The sequence below is a fragment of the Triturus cristatus genome, chromosome 8 (assembly GCF_964204655.1).
Source record: "Triturus cristatus chromosome 8, aTriCri1.1, whole genome shotgun sequence".
NCBI lineage: Eukaryota > Metazoa > Chordata > Amphibia > Caudata > Salamandridae > Triturus > Triturus cristatus.
This window is the reverse complement of record NC_140591.1, coordinates 160,564,748-160,589,920: the sequence shown is the minus strand read 5'-3', so window position 1 is coordinate 160,589,920 and position 25,173 is coordinate 160,564,748. Positions and strand designations below refer to the sequence as shown.

At 45.4% G+C, this 25,173-nt stretch overlaps 1 long non-coding RNA gene across 1 annotated transcript; it reads right to left on the bottom strand.

The window, feature by feature from the left end:
• Positions 1–9,415: 9,415 nt before the first annotated feature.
• Positions 9,416–14,979, bottom strand: LOC146801748 (uncharacterized). Its single transcript, XR_014968067.1, has 3 exons — positions 14,883–14,979; positions 13,374–13,476; positions 9,416–9,972 (listed from the first exon to the last, which is right to left on the bottom strand). It is a non-coding gene; the product is annotated as an uncharacterized LOC146801748 (long non-coding RNA).
• Positions 14,980–25,173: the final 10,194 nt, after the last annotated feature.

Here is a 25,173-nt window from a genome sequence, read left to right as displayed (position 1 = left end):
TTCACTGTTTCCTGAAAGGCGCATTGCTTGATATTGCTCCGGAGGAATCGAATGATATATTTTCTAAAACTCCCAAAGTGGAGTTTTGTTGCTATTCTGTGTCCTTTTAAAGCGCAGTTCGTAAAAAAGTCACAGTTCTGGTTTTCCTTGTGTGTTCTCGCAGTCCTTTGGCTGATGGCAACTCCTCCCTTGCTTTCCACCAGAGCATTTGTAAATAAACACTGCCCGTTTCTATGTGATCTGTGAAACTATAAACAGTGCATGAAATAAGTGCTGCTGATTAACGCAGGGATCTGGGGATGTCCCCGCACAAGAAACAAGCCTATTCCTCTCATATCTGCAGAAGTATGCAGAGCTGTGTGATCTTGTGATCCGCTGTGCACACTGCATAGTGATAACATCCTCCCGCCCCCGTTCAGGACTCAGGTTTTCCCTCACACTCGGCTGGAATGAACCTCCCCCCCCCCCAACCAACGAAGGCACCTGTCATTCTTCGCACATTATTGGGGGATTACCTAAACTCACGGGTGCCTAGAGACTCCGCGCTCTGGGAGCTATTTATATTACCATATGTGTCTGGGGCTGCTGCAATTTAATGTATCAAACAAAGCTGGGCAGGTGGCCTATACACATTTTGAGGGAAGACCACCTGTTCACGAAAGGCCCGCCCTTCAACCTCACTTTTTTTTGTTGCAAAGGACAGGTCTTGCAGAACACTCGTGGTTTACACCTATTGTGAGATTTCCACTTTGCAGTTCTTCAGTAATAAATCCAATTAAAAGATATAATATCCTCAGGGAAACCATGGCCGCCAAACCTAAAATGGGACTGAACTGGCAAACACACTACTTACAAAAACAACAAGGTTTTGCAATGCAATAGGTCTAACATTTATGAGAATTTGATCTATTGGTATTATAAATGACAATGGCTATTATTTATGTGTTTTGAAAGCCTGCAAGCGGTGTGTAAACACACACTTTGTACTTATAGTGGTTGCTTACGAGAAGCGAGGCTGGCAGGAACTGCTCCTTTTTTACTGCCAGCCTCGCTTCTCGTAAGCAAGCACTATAAGTACAAAGTGTGTGTTTACACACCGCTTGATATTAATGTGTTTTGAAAACGTGCAAGCGGTGTTTATAGTCCTTGCTTACGAGAAGCAAGGCTGGCAGTAACTGCGCTTCTTTTACTGGCAGCCTTGCTTCTATTAGTACAAAGTGCGTATTTACACACCGTTTGCAAGTTTTCAAAACACATAAATAAAAGAAGTTGTCATTAACAATGCCAATAGCTCAAACTCTCGCAAATGCAATCTATTGACCTATTGCATTGCAAATGCTTGTTCATTTTCTCAATAACCCCATTAAGACTCCGGCTGACGTCTAAAGTTGGAATTTTACACTGGCATTTAGGAGAAACGCCTGGCTGTTACAAAAGATGATGGTTTCCTTCGTCGTGCAGTGGCATCGCCCTGATCATCAGTTAATGCCTCAAAGGGGCTTTCTGCTTGGACAGTGGGGTCTCTTTTTGGCAACTGACAGTTTATCTGACACCTGACATGGCACCCCTGTAGCCATCTCAGCAGAGAGGTCAAGCACTGAATGGGCATGGGAGTCTGGACTCGATCACGTACTGCGGACCTCGGTGGTCTGTGTTGGGCAGAGTGAGAAGCAGGTCTTTGTGTCGAGGACTTCAGGATCCGGTGCTGCCTTTACACAGAATCCAAATATACAAACACACAATGTTCTCTCAAGTGCCTGGAAGCTGTTCAGTCCAGAGTATGTGCTTCATAAACTGTATCCGTACGTGCACTGCAGAGGGTTTAGTTACTCCCACAGCAAAATAAAGTAATACATTTCTTTAGTAAGCATCCATGAGATGTATTTGGTAGAAAAACAATAAAACGTCCCCAAGCACAACCAATTCTCCTGTTCGTATTTTAAGGCGTGGACAAGAAGTCCCGGAGCTCCCGAGTTTCCCAGGTCCATAGTCAGTGGCTCATCCTATCCAGGACTATTCTCTGCGCTCTGACATTTGTAGTCTCTCTATTCTAATGGAATAAACGGGACCACAAATCCCACAATGCACAGTAGAAACAAGAACGAGGTGAGTTACTCATGGGAACGGGAACTGGAGAGCTCTGGAAATCCTTCTTCTTGTGTCAAGGTGAGGGAGTGATGACAAACTGAACAGGCCTACTCATGCGACAAACAAAGGAGAAAACGTTGATGAAAGCAATGCTTCCAGGGCTAGTGTTTCTGTATATGTCTAAATATCCAGAGGGAAAAAAAATATTATTAATTATGGACTTAGTGAACTCAAAGATCTTTCCGGAAAAAAAACGTAATCTGAGAATCTGGTGTTTGCTCTTAGTAGGCGTCAACCAAGGCTTGGGTGGCCGAAGAACCGGCTTTGTGATTTTTTATATATTTTTTTTCGGTCGCTTCAAACCCGTTGAAGTTGAACAGGGTCGGAGAGAGATATAAAATTATAAAATCGGCCCGGGCACCAAAATAAAAGTGCCCCCATTTATTTATTTATTTATTTTAAGAATTTGTAAAGCGCAAACTGTCGCCATTGCAGGCATCCTGGCGCTGACAGAGTCTGAGGAGGATAGGGGGGTGGAACAGAGGGGACTTGGGCTAGCCCGGGAAGAGCCAAGTTTTAACCTTTTTTCTGAAAGGTAGGAGTTCATCGGTATGTCTGATCTCGGTGGGGAGGGTGTTCCAGAGTCTAGCGGCGGTAACCTCAAAAGATCTACCTCCGGATCTGACCTTCTTGAATCTGGGGGTGACCACCAGTTTGGCATCCGAGGAGCGGAGTTGTCTGGTAGGGGCGTACCACACAAACTTGGATTTTAAAGGGGCTGGGCCGGAACCGTGGAGGGCCCTAAAAACAATACAGAGGGCCTTAAATTGCACTCTCTGTCTAAGAGGGAGCCAATGCAATTGTGCCAAGGCGGATGGTCCATGGGATCTCCTCGGGAGCCCCAAGGCTAGTTTTGCAGCCGCAGATTGGACTCTTTGGAGCCTGTCTAATAGATACTCCGGGGCCCCGAGCAGGAGGGCATTGCAGTAGTCCAACCTGCTCAGGATAGTGCATCTAACTACTTGGGCGCGAGCCTGGGTGGGTAGGAGGGGCAGAACTTTCCTTAAAGAGCGCAGCATGGCATAGCAGCAGGCAGAGGTTTTCTGAACATGGGTCTCCATGCTGAGCTTGTGGTCAAGCATGACCCCTAAGTTGCGGACAGAGTCTGCAGGCTGTACATTAGAAGCTGTTTCCGGGGGCCAGAAGTTGCTAGGGAACGGACGGGGGATCCTCGAGCCACTGTTAAAAAGCACCTCGGTTTTCCCTGCATTGAACTGAAGTGAATTATTCTTCAGCCACCTTGATGTCTCCCGCAGGCAATTGTGTAGGATCTCTATGGAGATAGAGTCCTCTCCTTCCAAATCAGGAAGCTAAAAAAAGTGTCCCATATTATTTGCAAACTGGGTCAATTTTCAAAGTATAAAAAGACACGTAGTGTAAGCGTTTTGCAATGTAGGGCAGACTGCATGGATCTGATGTTGCTGCACACAATGTGTTTTAAAATGTGTTAAATTACCACCAAACACAGGCCCAATAGATCATTATAGTGACCCATAACCTCCCTAAAACTGGCCCACACACTGACCTATCAGCCCAGCCCGTCAAGGCCTATGAGACGGTCAGCCTGCTACGCTTCTCCTTATAGGCGCCTGCGCTCATTCCGTGTGATCTGAGGATGCGGTAAGGGGCTGGGATACGGGATTTGTGGCTTGTTCTGGGTGACAGTTCAACAGTGTGATACTCCATGGTCTGTTCTGGGCGACAACCCTGGGATGTGCGGGTGTGGTCTGTTCTGTGTGACAGCAGCGTGACTCGCCGCGGTATGAGTGGTTTGTGGTTTGTTCTGCGGGACTACAAGGCGATTCTCCCAGGCTTAACGAGCGTTTTAAGGATAACATTAACTTTTCAGACTCCACCACTGATAAATTGTGCCATAGCTGCTTAGTTTCCGAGGCCCATGGGTGACCAGTTACTCCCATCCAGGCCTCGTCTCTCTGCCTTTTGAGAGTTGTGGCCCTGGTTTTATTATGGGGTACATATGGCTGTTGTCCTTCTGGTTGCAAAGACAAGCCTGGAGTGGGGGGCCCTGTCATACATTGAGTACTGGCAGTGGCAGCTTTCCTTGGTAGGACTAGAGCGGTCTGAAGATGGGTAGGTAAAAGGTTGTAGTCTAATTAAAAGACCAGTAATGAGAACTCAATTCTATATGTAAGTTCCAAGCTCTTGATTGACGCCAGTGAGTATAGCCATGATAGGCAAGTTACACCTAGTGTCCTGTGTATCAGCCCGTTGTGGTGTTTTCAAGAGCATTCTGGGGCTTGTAGCTTTGACTTAATATAACCAAGTATGAACCGAATGGACAGCTTTTGAATTGTCCAAGCTGTATCTTATGCTGTCCAGTCCACATACTTATTCCACATTTTGATACTTTGGGATACATATTTTATGGGCTGTGACAAACCATGCAAGCTTTAATATGCAAAGGAAGATGGGCCTGAAAGTGCTGCTCGTGCATTGACCTGGAAAGATGTACGCTTTTAAGATTGTTGGCTAAATTGGAATTCACCCTGGTCTGTTTAACTAGACCCTACAAGTCCCGTTTCCTCTCCCATCTAGGGCTTGTGGTAGATAATAAATCGGTCCAGAACTTGATAAAGCTAATATATTAATCAGCTCAATTTTGGATATAATTGCCATATTCCACAGGTGCATGCATGACATGATGCTCCAGTTCAGTTTTTTTTTGTTTTTTTTAAATTTGCATTTTTGTACTGTAAGCTGGGTTTAATAGGCTTGTTAGTCCCTCCTTAGTACCGCCTTGTCTTCATTTGGAACTTTCCATGAGGACTGGCCCTTTTACTTGTGTTGTTACATGGTAGTGTCTTATTTTGGTCTGTAAGCACTATTATCTTTAATGAATTTCTCCTACTGCACGCAGGACATGCTTTCCTGCAACATTTAGCGCGTCATGAATGCGTTCACTTTCCAAGCAGCCTGGTGGCAATGGCGGACGCTTCTTTGAAATGAAATATGTCTCACATTTACAAGAGTTTGAGCTATTGGCATTGTAAATGACAATGCCTTTTATTTATGTGTTAATTATAAAAGCAGATAAATAAAATGCATTGTCATTTACAATACCAATACTTAAACTCTCGCAAATGCGAGACCTATTGCATTGCAAATGCTTGTTGAGCTTGGCTCTAAACTAGGGTCTATGCCTTTGGATGTAGCACTCACCATCTATAAAGCTGGGCAAATAGCAATAGCCACTTATGGTGCTGGTGTATAGGGGATAAAAGACTATTCTCCATTACAGATCAGTGAAAACAATGTTTCGCTCAGGCTATTGTCCCTCCCTAGCAACATTCCCTCGTTAATAATGCCCGAGGAATTAGGATTGCAGTATTTGGGGGACGAAGAAAGGATCGCACCTACGTCACTGTGGCTTCAGTTTGGTCCAGATCTGGGGCAGCCCTGACACAGTCAGTGATCGATGATTGTTTAAATTTACCAGGGGCACACAAGATCAAGTGGCTGCACTATGGGAAGAACGAGTTATGATCGATAGGTAGGATAGAGTTGTTTACTGATCCGATGCCCATTGACCGCCAGGCCAGCTTACTGGTAAAAGGGGGGAAGCTACTGCACTTGACAGCCAAAAGGAGCTGAGAGGGTGAGCAGAAGAAGGGTTTGGTGAGGATGTCTTTTCCTTTGTGCACTACATCTAGCATAGAGCCATGTTTGCTGAAAGTGCCCTGTCACCAGAGATTTCTTCTGTTAAGGTTTAGACTTGGCCTGGCCCACTTTTTCGTGTCTTCCGAAGTTTTCACAAAAAGGTTTGGCTCCGTGCCCATACAATTCAGTTATGCCCCCATCTCAAATGCACAAGTTTTTTTTCTTTATAAAGAATACAGAATTAGCATAATAAAGCGCCTTATGAGGATTTTAAACATTAGAAAGTGCAAAGAGGCTTTAGGGTATCTACAATGTCTCCAGCCTGACCAAGTTTGTATAACTGTAGACAGATTTATTGCATGTGTCATGAAACACAAAGGTAATGAGTCCCTACCCACTGCACTAGCGCAGTTTTGGCACAGGGAGAAGCCTGGCAATGGATAAAACAATGCATAATGCGATCAAAGCTGGGGGAGAGGCAGGAATCATAGCGCTTCTGGAGCCATATTATATAAGGTGCCGGGGACGCAACAGGCATTTGTGCCCGCTTTGCGCGCCCCCAGGGCACTTTGGTTTGACAGAAGGGGGCCGCAGACGCTTGTGCGGCCCCTTCTGTAATACCGATAGCGCTGGCGCACATAATGCGTACGCACTATCTTCCGAAGGCGTATCCTCATTTGCATGTGGGTATGACCCCATGCAAATGAGGGAATGCTTTTGCCTGTGCCAAATCTTAAATGCGGGCACAGAAGCAAAGAAGCTGTCAGAAGGAGCACTGACAGTGCACCACCTAAAAGGTGGCACACTGTCAGTGCGCCCCCTGATGGCAGCCGTCTGGAGAGAGGGATAATGGATCCAATGGACCCCACCAAACTCCTTGATTGAGCCCGACGCCATCGAGAAAAGAGCATCGTATGTGTAATATGGTCCCTGGGGCTGTATTATGGAAGTGCCCCCGGGGCGCAACAGGAGTACCCTGGGGCACTTTGGCATTACAAAAGGGGCTACAGATGCTTGTGCATCCCCTTCTGTAATACAGATAGCGCTGGTGCACACAAAATGCCAGTGCTATCTTCAGAGGGTGTTCCCTCATTTGCATGGGGATTGACCCAATGCAAATGAGGGAATCCCTTTGCCTCTGCACCCGTGCCAAAATTTAGATGCAGAGGCAAAGAAGGTGTCAGGAGGAGCACTGACACTGTCAGTGCGCCCCCTGATGGCAGCCCTCTGGCGAGGGTAAATGGGGTCCCATGGACCCCCCCCCAGCCAAACTCTTGGTCTTCTCTTTGTTTACAGCAACAGATAGCATCCAACAGACCAACCAATATGCCTCCGTGTATGACTTGTGAATCCACAAAGTCATTACAATCAATCAATCAAAGCATTTATATAGCGCACTACTCACCCAGAGGGTCTCAAGGCGCTGGGGGAGGGGGGTCCGCTACTGCTCGAACAGCCAGGTCTTGAGTTGCTTCCGACCATGCTGCTGGCTGCACATGTGAGGAGAAATTTCAGGAGTAAACCCGTTAACCCAGGTGAGACCGGGCGCAGTTTGTATCATACAACAATGTCTCAGCTGGAAATCATTGACAGGGGCAATAAAAACAGTGAGATAAATCACATAGGGTAGGGGGACAAAGAAAGGGAGACCACAACGGATAGGCTAGGGTGAAGAAGTTATTATTTGTAAGTAGTTATGTCAGCACTACAGTACAATTTAATATACAGTGACCATAACACACAAGTGAGCGCTGGACATACTAGTGAATGTGAGCGGCGCAGTGACACAGAGGTGAAAAGTAATAGCATTAACGGCGCAAGGCATAAGGAGAATTACAAAGTGGTCAAAATTACAAGATAAATATATACAATATGGTATGTAGAATTTGGTGTAAATTAATCGACCACAACTGCGCCAAAGTGCTATGCTGGGTAGTCCATGGCGTCTCAACCTGATTGTTTTCAGGTCATCATCAGGACTATGGTCACGAGTTTCAAAAATAGTGCTGTATACAGGGGGGGGGGGGGGGGAAGGGAGAGGAAATTGGGGTAAGCGGGAAAGTGGCCCAATAAAAGCAAGAAATTGAAGAATGAGGGTCCAGGTGCTAGACAATTACCTGGAATGAGCAAGGATGAGGCATGCATGATGGCGAAATGAATCAATCTGGTTGTATCACTATGCCAGAGGATATGAGCCGTGGGGTCGCTGTAAATCCAGAACTGGAAGAAACAGAGGACAAGTAGCGCTTGAGTAGGGTGCCAAATGTGGTGCCAGGGGCAGGGGTTTGAGCAGTGCTGGGTGGGAGCTCAGAATAGTTACCCAATTGGGAGAATGAATCGGCGTGAGAAGTAGGTCCATAGATCCACGTGATTAGAACGAGCTGCACACAATTGGAAGGAGCTAAATTGCCGGGAAAATTAAATAAGGCATTATAGAATGAGCCGGCTTTGGGCGAGGTCTCTGTGGCAGGAACGCAATCGCCACGACATCCCTGATTAGGATGATCCAAGCAGGCCAAGAATCGGAGTAGAGCCGGCTGAGGGGTCGCTTTGTCCATGGTCGTGAAAAACGAGTGATTGAGCAATAACAAAATCCACTCACCATTATAATCCTAGCAGAAAAGGTCACTTTTATTAAGACAGGTAAAAACGTATCTTCCTTTATGCAAAGACTATAAACAATCATTGACATATCAAAGCCCCTTTTTGCATTATGCTTCAACCAAAACCCCAAAACATTTCAGCATAAGAATCCCATATAGTTCCAACAAAACTTGCAGAAATACACCCCATGTAATGCAAAATCCCCTCATTTCCTTTCCCCTCCTTTGCTTACTGACCCCCCCCCCCCGCCCCTAGCCCCGAGGGATGGATAAGCCTGCTCCAGACTATCCAAACCCCACAAAAAATGCCTAACTAGCAAGGAAACTTTTCAGGGGATACTTTTACCTGTCTTATAGTGACGTAAACATTTTTTAATTTATTTTTTATAGGGTGGGTGGGTCAAAGAATACTGTCACTGCTATTCTTCACCGCCGAAGTGTTCTCCTGCCAAAAGCACTCCTATTTATCACCTACCTACATGTCCCGCCCCTCAACCTACCTGCACCTATCGCGCCGCGTGGATTGTTCCACCACACGAAAAACCCCAGGGCGATACCGGCTCGCGCCATGCTCTCCCTGGGTCCCCATCGCGCAATAACACAATCCACTCACCGTTATTATCTTAGCAGAAAAGGCCACTTTTATTAACACAGGTAAAAACTTATCTGCCTTTATGCAAAGACTATAAACAATAATTGACATATCAAAACCCCTTTTTGCATTATGCTTCAACCAAAACCCAAAAACATTTTAGCATAAGAATCCCAAATCGTTCCAACAAAACTTGCAGAAATACACCCCATGTAATGCAAAATCCCATCATTTCCTTCACCTCCTTTGCTTACTGACCTTTCTTCCCCCGCCCCCACCCCCGAGGGATGGATAAGCCCGCTCCAGACTATCCAAACCCCCAAAAAACGCCACCCAGGAAAAACTACAGAGTTTTCCTGGCCCCACCCAATTGGCTGCTGAAAGAAAAAATATCATAACACTTTTATTGCACGATATATTTCCGTTCCAAAAATTAGCCAGCAAATCCCTCATTTTTAATAAATAATACGCTAGACCCAGCTGTGATACATGAACACCATCCTCTCTGAATAGATGATCTTCAGCACCTGTAATATTGTCGTGTGATAAAACTTTAATACCCATAGCTTGGCAAAAAACTTTCATTGCCCAATTAAGCTTCCTTCTGGCCTTTTCAATAGCTGCGTGGTTACTTGCCTCTCCAATGCTTTCTATATATGAACTCTGGCCAGATCAAACATGTGCCCACCCAATTGTTCTTTAAAACTGCAAGATCCAGCTTCATCTGCTCAATCAGGGATAAACCCGACAAGGGCACTGAGTCGTTTTCACTTAAGTGTATAATTAAAATGTCAGGAAAGCCTCGTGCAGAAGACAGCTCCTTTAAAGTGGGATACAAACCCGCCCACCGCATACCACCTTTTCCTTTCCAGAATACTTTGTGCCCTTTGCTTGGAAGTCCGAGTGATCTGCCATATATCTGCTGTTCAGCACAGAGTACTGCCCATTTAATGAAAGAGTGTCCCACTATCCAGGTGCGCATTTTTGTTAACAATGAACACTTCATGCAACCTAAAGAGAAAAACAAAATTAGGAAGGAAAAAAGTGGACAAATAAAAAATTTCATTTCCTGACATAGCGAGTCCTCCCAATCCCAACCCATCCTGGCCGCCTCAGTAGCCGCCCCAATACGAAAAGAGTGTGTGCCAAACAATAGAGGGTCATTCCAACCCTAACCAAGGCCTTCCTTAACACAGCCAATAAGTGGGTGCTAGAAATCTTATTCCCTTTGAAGTGAGAAAAAATTACACCAGGCCTGAAACTAGGGGATTTAGTGAATGACTCCCACTCCCTCAAAGGACAACAATCCATGACCCCACTACTGTTTAAGTGAACCCACATGCCTTTGCCTAGTTGGCTTGTTTTCGACCTCCTCAACCAGATCCTTAGTTTATTTTCATGCAACTGAACCTCACTGCTCTGAATGCCAGCCTCATCACGCAGGCCCAGAAATTCAGAAACCCTGAAAGCACCAAAAAATAGCCAAATCATGCATAACCTAAAACGAGAAACCTCCCAATCATCATAACAGCTAAAAGGTAACTTTAACAACAACTGTTGCAATAAAGCAAAAGTAACTGGTTCACGTAAGGGCAATGTATAGGTACGCTCTCTGCTTAAACCTTTCAACCTTTTTTTTAACAGAACATCCTCCACCGGGTCCTGACCCCACCATAATTGGCCATAAAATGAAATCCCAGCTAATTTCCCCAAAATGATCGTGTGAGATAAGCCCTTGTTAATTAAATTTAACACAAACTGTAGAATGAAACGTTTGTTACCATCTAAGTTCCCACCAAAACAGAGATTTTGCATAACTTAAAAATTTGTTTCAAGCCTGCTGATTGCTTTGTCTGGTGGAAGTAGCTTTTCAACTAATTCGACGATCCTCAATCCCCCAGCACCCAGGTGCTCTGCGGAATCGGAGTTTTGAGGCTGTCTGCCCCTGGCGCCAAGCTGCGAAATTTCTGCCAATTAAAGTGAGACAAAACGTCTGCTATAGAATTGTTGATGCCAGGAATGTACCTAGCCCTGAAAACAATATTCAACTTAAGGCTCTGTAACATGAAAACCCGTAAAAGGCGTAACACACGTAGATCTTTACCTCTTTAATTATTAATAAGATCTACCACAGATATATTTTCAACATGAAAAAGCACACATCTATCCCAAAATGTTTTCCTCCCAAACCAGCAAAGCGACAATCAGAGGGAATAATTCCAGGAAGGCAATACTGTGCCCTTGCTGAAGCCAATGAGGGGGCCACCTTTCTGCACACCAGCGACCCTCCCAAAACAAACCGAATCCATAGGCCCCTGACGCATCTGAAAAGAGCTGAATCTGCCAAATGGTATTGTCCTCAACAAAAAATAGGGAAACTCTGTTTAAATCTTCCAGAAACTGTAGCCAAATGAAAAGATCTTCCTTGATGGCCTTAGAAATTCTAATCCTGTGGTGAGGAAGGTACGCTCCTGACATTGCCATCCCCAAAGGCCTGCAAAAAGTCCTACCTGCCCTGAGCACCCAACAGGCAAAATTTAAATAGCCCAGTAAATGCTGAACCTGCCTGAGCTCAATCTTATCTTTATCAATTACACTCAACAAATAGGACCTGATTTCCTGGACCTTCTCAGCCGGCAAATGGGCTATCATATCCTGTGTGTCGATTTCCATTCCCAGAAAGGTTAGTTTGGTGCTGGGACATTCTGTCTTTTCTGGGGCCAACGGGACTCGCAACTCCTTAGCCATGTCCTGAAAATTGCCCAGGGCCCTGCTACACCGATCTGAAAGTGCGGCTCCAATGAACATAAAGTCATCCAAATAATGACAAACATACTTGTGTCTGTTTCTCTTGGTAAAGCACCATTGCAAAAAGGTACTAAACATCTCAAAAAGAGCACAGGACACCGAGCAACCCATAGGGAGAACTTTGTCTACATAGAATGCTCCATTAAAAAACATGCGCAGAAGCTCAAAATCAGATGGATGTATCGGTAATAAGCGAAAAGCTGACTGAATATCGCTGTTCGCTAATTCAGCCCCAGTCCCAACCATCCTTACCAGTTTCAAGCGTCATCTACTGAGGCATAAGACACATTAGTATCAGCAGGGGAAATGAAATCATTAATGGATTGACCCTCTTGCCAGGATAGATGGTGAATCAAACAAAATTCCCCAGCCACTTTCTTGGGTACTAAGCCCAAGGGGGATACAATCAAGTTTGCAAGAGGACTCTGCCAGAATAGACCCACTAGTCTCTTAATTTCTTTTGCACAATCTGTGGTGACTCCTTGGCAGATTTAAGATTGTCATCCCATCGATTATACCGTGGCCCTTGATAAAGAATCTTGAATCCGTCCCTGAATCCCCAATAAAGTTTGGAAGCAACTTCTGCATCCGGGTACTCACTCAGCCATGATTCAAGAATCGACAGCCTAATTGGGGTATGAGCCCTTTGGCATAGGTTGAAATGCTGTACCCCTTCCCCTTTGAAATCTCCCCTGTTCCCCAAACCTTTGATTGGTGAAACATTGTGTGATGGCATGTTTTCCCCCACATTGAGAACATTTATGTTTGAATCTACAGAACTGTCTGGTGCAAAAAGTCCGGTTAAAATTCCAACAGGCTCCGGATACTGGAAACTGTCCTCTACCAAACCAACCCACCCGATTTGGGTGGGGTGAGGCAGAAAGGGCCGGTATGTAATTGGTCAACCACTTGCTGTATGAGTCGTTGTAGGCGGTTGGGTAGAGGACATCCACTGAAGCCAAAGCTCAGCATCAACGTCACCCCAAAGTTTGTTGTGGAATATACTGACCCTGGCTCTAAATTCCTTATTGTAGCTGAGCCACGCAAATCCACCAAAGTGCATTTGTGGGTCTTACGAATGATGTCCATGTATTTGAACATGGCAACCGCCCTGTCTTGATGTCTTTCGCAATATACACTTGCATATATCAAAAATGCTGACGTCCAATTCTCTATGTTCTTGGGGACCCGAGGACGTTTGGCAAGCTCCCATTCCTCTTCTTTAGCCAGTATGTCCCTATGAAGTAGTTTAAACACATCTACAAACTCATGCTGCCAAATCCTATTCTTTGTCTTATCTGAAAGATGTGTCCCCAATGGCATTGCTATACCCATATAAGGGAGCTTCTTACGAGTATTATTATCTTCGTCCACCTTCACATTACTAGAATTACTTTACTCCTCAACCTTTTTAGCCTGACTCGTATCCTTGCTTTCCACAGCAACTCTACCCCCAGCTGGAACCTGCGCAACCACATTCCCCACGCCCTCCCCAGAAATCACCCCCAAGTCATCAGACAATGATGCATCACCAACACCCACAGAACATGTATTGCGCTTGCTAATCATAGGTTGCGACCAAGAGGCCCACCAATTTGGCTTACCGGTCGGTAACTGAGCGGAGCGTTTCTGAAATTCCTTGGGATCATCACTCTGACGATGACAGTGTCGCTGTTCTTGTTCTGTTGCGCTGTCCGCTCCTGACTTCTGCAACACACGAAGAACATTGGTTGCCCCTGACCCACCCTTTGAAAACACATTCTCGTGCATTATAAACTGTGCATTACCACCAACAAGTTCTTCCCCCAAATCCCTTTTTTCAAATCATCAAAATCATCCCCATAATCCAATTGCTCATCATATAAATCCAAACCAGTGTTGCTACTTCCAGGCATTCCCCCATCCCCAACACCCCCATCATACAACCTCCAATTGGTCACAGGCATCCGCTCCGAATGCCCGGCCGTAGACTGAAAATCCGCTCGTGATCCGCCTTGGTTGCCTGATTTTTTTACCCAAAGCCGTAAAATGCTCAGGGGCAAATTTACAAGCCCCTTGCGACACTTTTGCCACACTTTTTTAACAGGGGAAAAGTGACGCAAAAGTGGCGCAAGTGGCTTGTAAATCTGCCCCTCACTATCCAAAGAACTGGAGACTCCAGTCGCCGTCAGTATTCCTGATGATGCTTGCACCTTCAAGCCGCTCCTGCCTGAAGAAACTGAAAACTCCAAACTCTTGCCCCCAATTCCCCATTCAGAGCTGCCACCTGTAGCCAACGGGGCGGTTGAATGCTCCACCCGCACCCACTGACCAGCCTGAGGCCCAAAAGATGAATCAAAAGCAAACGGAGGCTGATTAGGAGGAGGATGGGATGTGGTGTGGAGATTTTACCTTCCCCATACCTGCAAATTGACGTCCCGACCAACAAGATTTAAAGAACGCCTACTATTCCAACAAGGACAAACCCAGTGATTTCTTTATGAAACGGACGCTGTACTTCATGAATGCTGGAATGTGAGAACTGGCGATGGACTCCGGCAGGGACATGAAGCATCTTCAGGAAAGTCCCCTCAACTCAAGCTAAAGGGATCCCAGGGCAGGGCTTCTCAGGGTTTTGCTCCTGAAAATCTGTAGGGTGCACCATGAGGAACGACAATGGGCCAATGACCAGAGCCTCAGCTTGGACAACCCTGAGGCACAAGATGCCAGTAGGGCGAAGGGAGCATACAACTATGTGGTTCCACCCGCTGAGAGATTCAATAAGGGGCTGTGCTCTGGGGCATAACCCAGTCCGCCGTAGCCCCTGCGGCACAGGTGGGCTCCATCCTGGCCAAGGCTTATGATTATCTGTGAGGTAAGGAAATCTCAGGAGCCCCTCACCATGTTGTGCCGGGGCCCCATCATTATGCTTTGCATCACTTGCTGTGCTCTACCACCAGCGGCATGTAGCCCTGCAGAGTCCAGGGGAACTCATGAAGCTGCGTAAGCAGGAGTCGCCAGAGACCGCCACTTCCGGCTGCTCGAGAGCGAAACTGTCATTTTGAATTACTTAAAGGTACATCCATTAACACATGCCTTCAAAAGGACAATTAACTGGAAATTGAAGGACTTACCTGAGCAGCAGAAGTACATAAGTGGCCTTGTGTTGGAACAGACGCTGCTGATGTTAAGTGGGCCTGACGTCGATTTGTTGTTGCAGATTTAGGTTCACCTACATTTCTCCTTCAGGACACCTCTCTCGTTCCTAGTTGTGGAAGGTTCTGCCAAAACGTTGTGAGCAAAATTAGATCCTCAATGACTGCCTGAAATGCAGATTTTCAAACATAGGTGCAGCATACTTGCCAACTTGCGGAACAATTTCACTGTGTGAGGAGGGGGCAGGCCCTTGAAGGGGCGGGGCATCATGCTGAGCAGTACCTAGGAGGCACTTTTGAACCCCCAACCCCCTCCTCCCAAAAAAACAAGCATTTGCAATGCAATCGGTTTTGAATTTTTTTTTTTATTGGTGTATGTATTTTGGTTTGGAATGTAGTGGATATGTGAACAGACGCAGCTGCAGCACTGTCTAGAGGACTCAGAATGGGGAATTACCACTGGGAATAGAGGCACAGCTGCAGAACTGCCTAAAGGACTTAGAATGAAGGGGTTACCGACGGGACCAGAGAAGCAACTGGCAGGAGCACTGTTTAGAGGACTTAGAATGAGGAATTACTATTGGGACCTGAGACACAGCTGCAGCACTGCCTATAGGACATAGAACGGGGGAGTTACTAATGGTACCAAGAACGCAGCTAGCAGCACTGCCTAGATGATTTAGAATGAGGAATTACCACTGGAACCAGAGAAGCAGCTAGCAGCACTCGCTAGCGCTAGAGCACTTAGTATGGGGGAGTTACTGACGGAACCGGAGAAGCAGCTCGCAGCGCAGTCTAGAGGGCTGAAAATGAGGAATTACCACTGGGACCAGAGAAGCAGCACTGCCTAGAGGACTAAGAATGAGGAATTACCACTGGGAACAGAGACACAGCTGCAGCCCTGCCTGGAGGATTCAGAATGATGAATTACCACTGGGAACAGACACAGCTGCAACACTGGCAAGAGATTTTAGTTACAGACGGGACCAGGGAAGCAGCTAGCAGCACAGTCTAGAGGACTTAGAATGAGGAATTATCTGTGGGACCAGATTGAAGAAAAAAGGTGGTTAGATATTTGGTACATCTACTCGTAAAACACTATAGTGTGAATGTAGCCTTTGGAAAACTTTTAGCAGAGTGAAAGCTTGTCGCCGACGCACACCTTTTGTCTGAAGCAGGTGCCAGAATGGAAGCCAGAGATGGCCTAAGAACGAAGAGTTCTTGCCGTCTTTGTTTTGCAACGGACCTGCATAAATGCACGAGGCACTGCATCAGCATGCCAGTAAAGATAGTTTTGAGCTGCACTTGTGTTTTTGTAAGGCACGAAGCCATAAAGTTAATTACACATTGCGACGTCACATAGCATATCCCCCAATTATTTGTAGTCTGTAATACTTACAAACACACAAAACACCAAAAACAATATTTAAAAAAAGGCGCAAATTCTCCCAAAAAGGACACAATGATGGGGATAAATAACTTGTTCAACATGAAGTGCGTGTTCCGTGAAGCGTGTGGCATGCCTATCATTTTCAATTGATAGGAATAGAGTTAGTAAAGCTTAGGTTTTTTTTTATTTAGCAGTCAAATGCGAAGCAATGAAACGCCGTTGTATTCCGCTAACAATCCCCAAACTGCAGTTTGTGAGGAAAAAAAGATAAATCCTTTTGGCGGCTGCAACAGCACTTCTGTATTACATTTCTTCTGGATAAACAGTCTGAAAGCGAAAAATGTGTAACCTAGGCATGCCGCATAAATCAGGGCAAAAATACTATGGGGCAGATTTACAAGCCCCTTGCGCCACTTTTGCGTCACTTTTCCCATGTTAAAAGTGATGCAAAAGTGACGCAAGGGGCTTGTAAATCTGCCCCTATGTACTTTGTAAAATTGAAAACGTGTGTGAATTTGAGAAGTGACTTCTAAGTGACTTTTAAGTTTTTACGCTCTCATCTAATGGGCGTTGTGGACATTAGTATTGTGAGACTTACAATTTGGGCCCAAAATCCTGGCTGTTTTTCAGTAGCCGTAAACCATGTGCCATACTGAGTGTAATATGTTCATTCCGATTTTGATGGAAAAAAAACATTGTTTTCAACAAAGACGCTTCTACACGATTAACAATTTAGGGGCATATTTACAAGGGCTTTATCTCCGCTTTTTTGGCTTACAAAGCCAAAAAAGCGGAGATAAAACTAGCGCCCTATTTACAAGAGGGTGCTATCATGCATAATCGCATGTTAGCACCAGCAGCGGTGCGTCCATTGGGGCGCAGGGGCGTTGTCCCACTACGCACGCGGTGCGTGCTTGCAGAAGCAATGAATATTTGAATTGGTAGCTTAGTGTAGCGGCCGCCGGCCGGGATTCGGGACATGAAGGGGGTGGGGCCAGGGGGCGAGCACTAAGAAGGTTGAGTGACAGTTCAGTTGTTTCACCCATGCATTGACTGACAGAGGCTCGCAATTTGCGCATGCTCGAGTTTGGCTCATGACCAACAAGAGCATGCGCATTTGCCACACTGTCTGTCAGCCAGCTAGGCACTACTTGTACTGAGAGGGAGGGGGCCGAGAGGCCGAGGGTTGCCTCATGCAGCAGCCCCCGTCTCTCGGTATGGGCGAGCCCTATCCGTGCTCTTTAGCCAATCCAGGGCAGGCGCTGCTAATGCAGCGTCTCTGGATTGGCTGAGAGCCTGAGTCAGTCTCAGACACCTCGCGGCAGCCTACGAAGAAACTGCATTGGGTGCAGCGCAACTATGGCCAATCACTGTGGCTTATGTCTGAACACAGTGAACAGTGATTGGCCATGAGGTGCGCAGCGCACTCTGCAGTCCGTCGCGTCATCACGCACGGTGCCACTGTCTGCCATACACACCTCGTGGCGGCGGTGACTACAGTGTACTGCTGTACGTGTACTGTACATACAGTGTGTCAGCTCTCCCGGACCCGTCGTGTCGACTCGTGTGGTGGTGACTGACGTGACTACAATCGTTGTCCACAGCAATTGTTGTTGTGTTGTCCCTGACTCCCGTGACTACGTCGGTCTACGGTTGTCCATTGGTGAGTAGTACAGGCCCTGAAACACCTCGCTGCCCTGTCGCAAAATGTCACCACATCATTCATCAGAGGAACAATCTAGTATGTATCTTTAATATTCATCTGTTTTTCTTTCATATTGTAAACTCAACTGCAAATAGTAAATAGATTTATATCGCAGTTACGACCCCTAGCGAGTCGCTAGGGGTCGTATTCGTAACTGCGATATAAATCTATTTACTATATTGCAGTTGAGTTTACAATATGAAAGAAAAGCGAGGCACTGGGAGACGTGGACTTGGACTGGCCTGTGGGAGTTCATCTCAAAATGGCCCTTGAAGGGAGCTCGTTTTTGGCGGGACCTAGAAAGGAGAACGCTGTAGTGAGGCAGCCAGGAAGATCACTTGGTCCCTAGATTCACCCAGGGGGAAGCTGGGGAGAGACCTTGTATGACGGGAACGATGCTTAGGAAGAAGATATGGAAACGACAGAGCTAGGAGGGAGCTCACATTTGAAGGGAACTAGGAAAGAGTCCATTTTAAGAGAGAGGAGTATTTCACCTTAGAAAGGAGTTTGGGAGGTTCTTAGCTTGAAAAAGGGCACATTTGCGACGGGGCAATAGGCAGACCGGTGTCGTCGAGGGTGACAGTTAAACCCAGGTGTGTTCCTCTGAGGTGAGAGAGGGAACTCGTGGAAGGTAGGAGGGAGACGGCACAAAAAGGTTGCTAAGCAGGAGTTCTTCCTACATGGGGTTTATAGATTGAACTACTTTCTGGAAGGAGCTCCGAGCAGCCTTCTGTTAGGAGGCCACGGTAGGGGGTACACGTTATCCCCTTAGCAGGGAGTTTGGAAGGAGCTGAAAACCTACTCTTATACCAAGAAGACTGAAACACACTTTCAAGAACACAGACTTTCACTGACACGTGCTCTCTCTCATTCACACGTATACACATACACGTTGCACACAATTATGCACACACTGATTTAAACAAAGTGCCCATAAACGTCCATGCTCACAATCACATAAACACCTTAAAGAGAAGCACAACGCGATGCATAGCAACATACATAGATACCCTCTATTGCACACCATCCATCCATACCATTATACACATCTGCAGCCAGGCGCCCTCACGCACGAATACACAACACACAGACAGCCACCGTCATTTCACAAACACGCGTACGGACACATGCATTATTCTTTGCTCAACATGCCCAGCCCCGCGCTCTGGTGACAGAGAGAGACAGAATATGTGCGTGTGAGAGTTTCAAGGGCGATAGATGGATTGAAAGAACGAGAGAGATGTCAGTTCTCTCACACAGTTCTTCACGGAGCACATGGAGACCTTTATTTAGCAACACACTGGAATGCGAGATCCAAGCCGCTTTAGCAGGACATACTGATGCCTCGGAGTGCATTGCCTCGGAAGGGCTGGGGAGGAGGCCCCTTCAGCCTGCACGCGCTAGGCTGCTGTCTGCCCTCACAGGAGCTCTCCTATAACACCACTGAAGAGCCTTTTTGGGGTGTAGGCCACCCCCGACTCTGGAACCCGCCATTAGTAGTTAAGCCAGTATGCGTGAAACTTTTAAGTTAAAAGTTTCACGCATAGTGGCTGGCTTCTAGAAGGAGGCAGTAAGATTGTATTTGCAATTGCAATTGCAAGTAGTAGAGGAGTCGGCCTAACGGCTAGGGTGGTGGTGGACCTCGAATCTGGAGAACCGGGTTCGAGTCTCACTCTCGGGCTCTCGGCATTCGGCAATGACGCTGAACCTCCCCGTGCCGAACAAAAATGAATGTATCCTCATGTAACACAACTGGTGCTACGTAAAGCGCTCTGATACCCGATTTGGGTCAAGTTTTATAAAACAAAATTTTAAAAAAAGTAGTGGTCATGTCATGTGTAATCAGAGTGCACTGTGTTGTCGATAAACCCTCACGCCACACAGCATGAGTCCTGTTTAGAAACGATGGTGCTTGAAGCCTGCCTCCCGCCCAATGAAGTGATTTCTTACAGGAAGCAATAAAAAAGCGGTGCAGGGAAATTATTAAACTCTTTTTTATTTTTTTTAAATTGGAAAAACTATTACGTAGAGTGGAGGCAACCATCATCTTCCAGATTAAAGAAGGCACCCAAAATAAGATGAAGCTGGGGCGATACCCCCTGCCCCCCGCCAAACTCCATAACACCCCTAAGCAAAGCCCACGTTTGCTTTCATAATAACGACTTTTGTTTACTAAATAATGGCACACCCAAAAAAAATAGAAATTCCACGATGATATCTATTCATATTAGCATTAACGTATGCATTTATTCATTAATAACTCCAAGATTTTCAAGTACTTGCCAACAGGCTGGGCTGTGATTACAGCAAATGTACCATAGATGTTTTTTAAGGATTTGTCAGTTTTTTAAGTTGTGTCTTTTAGATTTAAAGGGAGTTTGTCCTATCCGTTGGAACTCAGAAAGCTTCTGCAGTTTTCTCCATTAACATTCCTGTTGATTTCAAGAACTGTGTGGGTTGAAAAACATTTTTAAGGTATCATGCACCACTTTCAAATGTCACCAGCCACCCCTGGTTAGCACCCTTTTCCCCAACGCCTCACTTTGCATCTCCAATGAGATGCAAAGTGGGCGTTACGGGGCGTACCCAAGATGGACTACCTTGCAAATATCACTGATGTTTACATCGCAATATTTACAAGGCAGCTCACATGATTTTAGCACACATTAGATTTTGGCGAAAACTGCAGTTTTCGCCAAAACCTAACGTCTGCTAAAATCTTGACTTAGCCATCCCTAACATAGGGGGTGGATTTTGCTGATACGACCCTGTGGGTCATATCAGCAAGGTTATCACCCTTTTGCAGGGAACATCGCTGGAAAACCAGCGATGTTCCCTGCAAAAGGGCGATAACCTCGCTACCTCTGGAATTGTTATCACCCTTGAGTAACGCGTTGTTAATAACGCGCTACCAGGGCGATAAATACCAGAGATAGCCTGCGATAATATAATTATCGCTAAGCACGGCCCTTTAACTTTTGTGCGATAGAGGCAGTCTAGGGAGAGAGCAGTGCCCCAGCTTCATAATCTACGCAGTTCAATTTTAATGAGTACATTTTTTTTCGGCAAAGGAATCCTCCATTTTATTTTGTTTGGAAATAAAGTTGTACATTTTGTCTTCCAACCTCAAATCCACTCCACCTCTGTACTGATTTGCTTTTGCTGATGCTCCCAAATGTGTTAAATACAAAAACTATGCATGCCTCATGAAGAATAACACTTGAAGAATTCCTTTTATTTTTCACGGTCGAAAGCGTGTGTCTTAATTTGTGAAGATTTTTGCTTTTCACATACATTTGTATGGGCGCTTATTGTTGCCAACATGCAGAATTACATTGAAAAAGGCGCACAGTGACCGCAATAATGGAAGTTGAAGTGCGGCACCTGTGAAGCGAGATCCACACTGATCAAATCAAGCAAAACTTGTTCAGGTGTGGGAAGTGCTTACAACACACAGTCAACCCAAAAAAAGAGATGAAAGCAAAAGAAAGTCGCGCATCCTCCCAGTGCGGCCGCAATGATGGGTTAACATGAAGCGCCGCTTCCGTGATGCATGTGCAGCTTGTTCCCAATTTCAAGCCCAACAATAAGTCATAATGAAGTTGTCAAAATACACTCGAATAGCATTTCTAACCCGGTGAGGTGACTCATTTTTCTTTTAGAGAGCTCATCACCTGAATACATTTTCTTACAACAAACTCACTTCCATATCAGTAGTCTTCTCGATCGCAGTGTGGCCATATTTAGTGGGGTGCCTACAACAAGATATGTTGAACATGGGTGCAGAAGTATAGAAAATCCAACAATATACGACAAGTCTGCATTATTGAAAATTGTCACATGAGACTCTTTCTAGAATGCAGTGCATGTAGCAAGACGTTCAACAGGCATTTAAGTGCAAGCGAAATGACAGCCATTCCATGGCTGCTGCATTGGAGAACAGAAAATTCAGCAAGCACGGTTCATCAGACGCCATAGTCTGTAAGCGACACCTTGGAAGCAGGGGAAGTAAAGTGACATTTCAAAAACAGGGGCAGAAACACAGACGTGCAGGAAACAAAAAAAAAGTTCTCCTAAACAACAGAAATAGACTGAAAGCGTAAGCAGACTGTACTTGGCTGGTGCTCCTCAGCCTTCTATGGAAGTGGGGTATCTGAAAACGAGCTGGAAAAACAAGATTTGCAGTGGTTTTCAGCTCGTTTTCCCTGCCACAATTTGATATCGGCTCTTCACCGGGAGACCGTGTGATGGGAGCCAATATCGTGTGGCACACGGTGGCAACGTGTGAGTTGGCAGGTATGCTGCAGTACTGGGGTAACTTGTACAGGTCTAAGGGGCATATCAACAAGCCTAACAACGCCGGCCGAAAAGCGGTGAATGAACTACCTCACTATTAGCCAGGACACGCTAATAGGCATCAGCGCGTGTTTCCTTGTGTCAGCCACCGTTCCACTAACGCCTCGCGTCGCATCTCTAATGAGATGCAAAGAAGGCGTTTCCTCTCACAACAACATGGGAAATATCGCTAACTGCACTACTCTCTATCAACAAGCTGACCCAGGACACCTATAGCGATATAAAAAGCTAACCGCCATCAGCTAACGTCTGCAAAATTTCAGACTTAGCTATATTCATAAAGGGAGGTGGATTCTAAGCCTAAGTCCACATCTCCCTATCACCAAGGATTCCCTTAGCGCTGTAGTTGTATCGCTGGATTTCCAGCGATGTTCCCTCATTTTGCCGCTATTGCCGGATTTTCTATCGCCGTTGAGATAAGCATTGATGATAACGCGTTATCTTGGCGATCAAATCCGGCGATAGCCAGCGTTAAAAAAAGTAGCGCTAAGTGCGCTCTGTGATGTTTATCGCAGTTTATTGATGATATGCCCATAAGTAACTGCACCGGGGCACAAAGCATGTTTTAGGAAAAACAACCCATAGCACAGAAAAAGAAAAAAAGACACTTGATTGCCTCTGGGGGTCAACTGGAATGTCCACTGGGTACTTGACTGACCCTCCTTTACAAAAAAGTATCCTGTTCTTGTGCTGTCTCGTGGCCTTGTGACATGCCTGGGCCAGAGGAGGAAAGGAGCTTTCTTTCATATGTGCCAGAAATATCCAACTTTTAATCTATTTATAGAAGCAGAGATCTCTGCCAGGCAGGTTAATAGGTAACACCTTTAACTTTTAAAAGCTGACCTCACTGTATTTATGGAAAGTGGTCTTTTAGCAACACAGGAGGGCCCAAGAGACAAAAGAACTGAAGAACACAACAAATAGTCCATCTCTCAATCCCTTGAGAATCTCAATAGTAAAGACCTGCAGGGTTCACAGAAGAACTTTGCATCAAGTAACTTCACTATGACATATTTTTAGAAATCTGATATGTGTTACCATAACCGAGTGTAGTATTACAGAAAATGTAACTATATATGGGAATACTTTAGTCAGGGCCGGCTCAAGGGTGGTGCGAGCGGTGCCATCACACTGGGTGCTGACTTCGAGGTGGGCGGGGGGGGGACTTGAGCCATTTTCTAAAATATATTATGGAATTAAAAGCATCTACTGCAGCTTTTCTTGCCTCCTGCATTTTTTTGGCAACAATAAAAAAGGTTAGGATAACTCTGGTGATTATTGGAGCTGCTGAGCTGATAGAAAGAGATGGGGCCATATTATCAAGAACGGCACAAACATTATCGCCACTTTAGAGGCAGGAAACTGCCACTACAGCGACTATAAGGGGATTGATAATATGCCGTAGAGAATTCCAATAGAAGCCCAGGTTTGATGTCCTTGACACCAGAACCTGGGCTTCTATTAGAATTCTCTAGGGCATATTATCAAGCCCCTTATCGCCGTTCTTGAAAATATGGCCCATGGAGTTTTGTCTAGTGGAAGTTTTGGTTCACCATAAGGTAGCTCAGAGGGTTTATGCTGCAAAGCATAGTGCCATGCAGATCACAACGTGCATATAATGTAAATAGTTCAATGGGTTACTGTTTTTGTCAGAGAGAGACTTTTGTTAGTTGCAGTTTATAAGTTAAAATCCTAATATAGAACAGTGACCTATTTACCTGTCATAAAAATGCTGCATGCAGAAATGAATGTGAGAAGGCGTTGTTATGGAGACCTGAGTGGCACTGTTGAAGGGTGGTAGTGAGGGAATTCGTGGAGAAGTAGGTTATTGGAGGTGCCAATAAGCATTGTCGCACCGGGTGCCACCAGCCCTAAAGCTGGCCCTGACTGTAGTGGTCACACACTCGTTTCTCATTGCATTAAGCTGTGCACATTTAAACTATATTGTGATTTGTTGTAGTATTCAAGCCTGTCCAGGGGGAATGCTTCCGATATGTGATTATTTTAAGGTGTTGAATTCCAGGTGTTTTGCATAATGACTATATAGACAGCTGCCACTAATCAATTCTGTTCTATTTCTTAGATTGGAGAGAATCTGCAAGCCCACTAAAGAAGACCAGGGAAAATGCAATTAACAGCAAACACTGGCAACGCCATTGGGTCTGTCCTTGCCAAGCTGGTGCAATGGTTAGTGTTTTATTTATTTCATTTTGTAAGCACAATAAAAAGGAAAAAGAAAAGAAAACATGCCTCCATCTAAACGTGGCAATCATATGGTTGTAACTAAAGTTTTATTTATGTGTCAGTTTTACTAATTTATTTAATAATTTATTTAAAACTAGCAAGGCTTTCAATTGTAACATGCCCTGTATGCACCACCTAACCAAACTCTCAAGGCATTGGCAGCTACAATGTTCCAATGTCCCTTAAAGACTTTGGACATTGTTTAGAGTTTGGGAAATGAGATACTCTGTGAAAACGTGACAAATATCCCACCTGCCAGAGACCATACTATACTTGCAATAAGGTGGACTGGAAATCCGCCACATTTGTGATGGAGTATCCCAACCTCCAAACTCTAAATACAGCCCTTTATAACAACAAAATGAGTCCGGCATTAAATCACCATTTAACTGGACATCCGAACTGCAGGCAAAATAAATAGCTGGGGCCCGATTCACAGAACTAACTTAAGACAAAATCCTAAACTTTCTACTTTTGGTATTCACAGAAGTTAGGATTTTGTCTTAAGTGTGTTTTAAGACAAACTTAAGACAGATTTAAGACAGACTTAAGACAAACTTAAGACAAACTTTAGA